This window comes from Pinus tabuliformis, chromosome 3_2 (assembly GCF_031772625.1).
Source record: "Pinus tabuliformis cultivar Carrire ecotype Pingquan chromosome 3_2, CPIR1, whole genome shotgun sequence".
NCBI lineage: Eukaryota > Viridiplantae > Streptophyta > Pinopsida > Pinales > Pinaceae > Pinus > Pinus tabuliformis.
Genome location: NC_142302.1, coordinates 41,514,904 through 41,520,097, shown reverse-complemented (window position 1 = coordinate 41,520,097; position 5,194 = coordinate 41,514,904).

The window sequence follows — 5,194 nt, the reverse complement described above, 5'->3', positions numbered from 1 at the left end:
CAGATTAAGGGGGGGAATGTTGACACCTAATCCTCAACGGATGGGTGAACTGGAACGTGAACAGTCATCAAGAAGATGAACTGTTCCGTCTCCTTCTTGTATATAAACAATAGTTCTCTTAATGAAATATCAACTCAGTTTTCTTCTGTTCAATGTGGAGTTACCCTGGCCTGACAGTCATCATTAAGCCTTTATGGGACAATCCTCTGTAGACATAGTTTTATTCGGCTTTCCAAGAATTTTTTCTTTGATGCTTTCTATCATAATCCATAATTGGTGAAGATATGAATGATACAAAGGAAGCACAACATTATTGTAGAATGAATAATGTTGATCATGAAGGATATGCACAAATTTTGATTCCAATGTGACAAGCTTCCTTTATCTATACAAGTTCATAATGCAATAAATGTTGCAATATGTCCACACCTCAGAATTCCAGAAGCTCAAACTTTAGATCATATCACTGACAGAATAGGTAAGGTATCATGGTCAAGGAATTTTGGTCACTTTCATTATCCAACAGTAGTTAGGGTCTCAACTTTAGTGCCACGATAGATAAGACTTTCAATAGTCTTGTAATGTTCGAGGAGTACACCTAGAAACCTTCCATGAACTGATAATGATAACAGGGGTTTGCTAGTTCTTTTAATCCTTGACAATGCTCACTAGGTCTCGGCTTAGTTCTCATGCGAGCGACCATACTTAGATCACACTAGGTCTCGACCTATTATAAGTCACCAACTCAGACCAAAACTTAGATCAGTAAGAGTAGATTCGGATCTCTGATGCAGTCAACCATTCAGACAAATTCAGGCACAAACTTGAACCTCTTTACCACAAGAAAACTCGGACAAGAAAATCCTTCCTTTAGACTTCGGATCTTGGTCAAGGTTATCAGATCAGTGCTCTACCCACGAACAAGGACTAACCTCAGGACTTCGGTCAAGCCAATACAAAATCTCGGCCTACTGAATAACGTCAAAATTTCTCCTTTCATAAACTCAAACAAGACTCGAATCACAGAGAAGAAAGTACTTATGACTTCAGATCAATGATGACAACGTCACTAGGATCTTGACCTAGAAGACATCAACTCAGACAAGTGAGAAACTCAGATCATTAACATAAGAGCAAATTTTGATCTCAGGATCTCGTTGAAGTAGCCACATCACTGACCTTGGATCCTCCCACAGTGATATCGCATTACATAATTCAGATCAACTTCAGAAATAGGATTTTCCAACTCAAACTTAGCTAAGGTAAAGAAGCTAGAGTCTCAGTCCTTCTGATTTCCGGATCACTACAGAACTTGAATTTCAAATTAGAAGAAGTAACCTCAGATCTGTAGTGTGCCTCAACTCGAGCTAATATAGCAGCTGGGAATGTCCTCAGAGCCCGGTTGTGGATTAACTCAGACTTCCACATTATTAATGTAGCTAAACTCAAATTCTCACCACAATAGCATGCATCCTCCCCAGAGATATGGATTCAAACGTTCCCACAGAATTTCAGAGAATAGAAAATTCGGATTATTGTTATTCTTGGAGCCTTGTAGTTCGAATTACAGAATTTAGGTCTCCTTATGTCATCCCTACACTGCGCTTGGATCAACCTCGCTCTGATATTGTAGTGTAACACAAACTAGAACCATTTTCTTCGATAGATAATTACTTCCAATGATTAGTTAACATTAAATACATATACATTATCTAATATCATTAAGCAGTTATACAGAAGAAAGTGCAACCATTAAAACATGAAAAGAGCAGTAGAGATAACAATGCAACAATGAGACGAGACATAGAAATTAGGCCCGAGGCTAGGGAAAAACCCACAAAGGGAAAACCCATAATGCGTTCCTTAAGAGAGAATATTCAGTTCATCAAGTACATCAATCGAAACCAGAGTATCAAGAAAGATCTGACTAGTAAAGTGTCCTCCCACAAGTGCCAAGTTTCCTCAAAAATTTGGCCTCCAAACCCTCTTCTTCCTTTGCTACAACAAAGACCTATTGAGCAAAATTGAGTGTCCAAGTGAGGGTAAAGTGTCTCCTACATATAGTGATCAAGTGGGGGTAGAGCAAGTGCCTCAAAGGGGCCTAACCAACTTGATCAAAGACGGGAGTGAACTACTCCTTATCTCCTAGGCAAAGAAAGATAAAATCCAAAAAAACATAAGAAAAATAAACAGTACCCCACTAGAAGTGACCAAGAAAATGAACAACATATGGGTGGGAATCAAACACAACCTAAATTGAGATTGAAATCACTGACTAGGAAAAAAAAGACCATGACAGACCACACTAGAAAACCATGAAAAAAACTTATTTAAGGATGTGGTTCCTGGAGAGGGTAAAGGAAGATGAAGTCGAAGTCATCGAAGGACATAGTTGAAGCTAGATAAGAAAAAGTCCACATATGTCTTGACTAAACCAAAACTAAACCAAAATTGTCCTTGGCTCCTAGACATATACTGTTAGGGGAATTTTGAGGTCTAAAATGGGCCTCCTAAGAAAAATGTACAACCAAAATAAACTTTATAAGAACCAATAGGATTCAATATGATGATGTGAACCATGGGGGATGATTCACCATTTTTTGAAGTAAAAACATAAAAAATAAAAAGATTAAAAAATAATAAAATAATAAAAATACTTTTTCAACTCGTATTTTCAACTTATCCCCCTGAGGTTTTACTCAAATTTTGAGCGGGAGTACTTGTTGGATGCAAAATTTAATTCTTCATCCAAGGAGTACCCATGTTGCATATTTTCGATGGATCCTGCTACACAAAAAATGAGAAATACATGAAAAACGTGATTGTAATAACATTTTTCATGTATTTTTCATTTTCAATGTAGTAGGGTCCATTGAAAGTATGCAACATGGGTACTCCTTGGATGAAGAATCAAATTTTGCATCTAACGAGTGTTTCCGCTCGAAATTTGAGTAAACCCATAGGGAGATAAGTTCAAAATACGAGTCGAAAAAATAGTTTTTTCCTTTTTCCCTCTAAAATTTGACGTAATATAATCTTATTTTATTATTTTCACTATTTTTTTATAATTTCCTTAGGAGACCCATTTTAGACCTCAAACTTTGGTACAACAAGGACTTGTTGAGCAAAATCGAGTGTCCAAATGAGGAGAAAGTGTCTACTACATATAGTGATCAATAGGGGGCAGAACAAGTGCCTCAACAGGGCCTAACCGACTTGATCAAAGACGAGAGTCGACTACTCCTTATCTCCTAGGCAAACAAGGATAGAATCCAGAAAACAGAAGAAAAATAAACGGTACCCCACTAGAGGTGACCAAGAAAATGAATAACATATGGGTGGGAATCAAACACATCCTAAATTGAGATTGAAATCATTGACTAGGAAAAAAGAGACCATGACAGACCACACTAGAAAACCATGAAAAAAACTTACAAAGGGATGTGATCCCTGGAGAGAGTAAAAAAAGATGAAGTCGAAGTCATCGAAGGACATAGTTGAAGCTAGATAAGGAAAACTCCACATATGTCTTGACTAAACCAAAATCGTCTTTGGCTCCTAGACATATATCATTAGGGGAATTTTGAGGTCTAAAATGGGCCTCCTAAGAAAAATGTACAACCAAAATAAACTTTATAAGAACCAATAGGATTCAATATGATGATGTGAAGCATGGGAGACGATTCACCATTTTTTGAAGTAAAAAAATAAAAAAAAAAGATTAAAAAATAAAAAATAAGAAAACTATTTTTTCAACTTATCCCCTTGAGGTTTTACTCAAATTTTGAGCGGGAGTACTTGTTGGATGCAAAATTTAATTCTTCATTCAAGGACTACCCATATTGCATACTTTCGATGGACCTTGCTACACGAAAAATGAGAAATACATGAAAAAGACGTGATTGTAATAACATTTTTTATGTATTTCTTATTTTCAATGTAGTAGGGTCTTTTGAAAGTATGCAACATGCGTATTCCTTGAATGAAGAATCAAATTTTGCAACTAATGAGTGTTTTTGCTTGAAATATGAGTAAACCCATAGGGAAATAAGTTGAAAATACGAGTCGAAAAAATAGTTTTTTTTGGTTATTGTTTTCCTTTAAAATTTGATGATGTAATTTAATCTTTTTTTTTTATTATTTCCACTATTATTTTATAATTTCCTTAGGAGGCCCATTTTAGATCTCAAACTTCGCTACAACAAAGACTTATTGAGAAAAATTGAGTGTCCAAATGAGGAAAAAGTGTCTCCTACATATAGTGATCAAGAGGGGGTAGAACAAGTGCCTCAAAGGGCCTAACCGACTTGATCAAAGACGGGAGTCGACTACTCCTTATCTCCTAGGCAAAGAAGGATAGAATCCAAAAAACAAAAGAAAAATAAACAGTACCCCACTAGAGGTGACCAAGAAAATGAACGACATATGGGTGGGAATCAAACACAACCTAAATTGAGATTGAAATCACTGACTAGGAAAAAAAGACCATGACAGACCACACTGGAAAACCATGAAGAAAACTTACAAAAGGATGTGATTCCTAGAGAGAGTAAAAAAAGATGAAGTCGAGGTCATCGAAGGACATAGTTGAAGCTAGATAAGGAAAAGTCCACATATGTCTTGACTAAAACAAAACAAAACCAAAATCGTCCTTGGCTTCTATACAAATACCATTAGGGGAATTTTGAGGTCTAAAATGGGCCTCCTAAGAAAAATGTACAACCAAAATAAACTTTATAAGAACTAATAGGATTCAATATGATGATGTCAACCATGGGGGATGATTCACCATTTTTTGGAGTAAAAAAATAAAAAGATTAAAAAATAATAAAATAATAAAACTATTTTTTTAACTCGTATTTTCAACTTATTTCCTTGAGGTTTTACTCAAATTTTGAATGGAAGTACTTGTTGGATGCAAAATTTAATTCCTCATCCAAGGAGTACCCATGCTGCATACTTTCGATGAACCCCGCTACACGAAAAATGAGAAATACATGAAAAAACGTGATTGTAATAACGTTTTTTTCATGTATTACTCATTTTTCATGTAGTAGGGTCCATTGAAAGTATGCAACATGGGTACTCCTTAGATGAAGAATCAAATTTTGTATCTAACGAGTGTTTCTGCTCAAAATTTGAGTAAACCCATCAGGAGATAAATTGAAAATACTAGTCGAAAAAATAGTTTTTT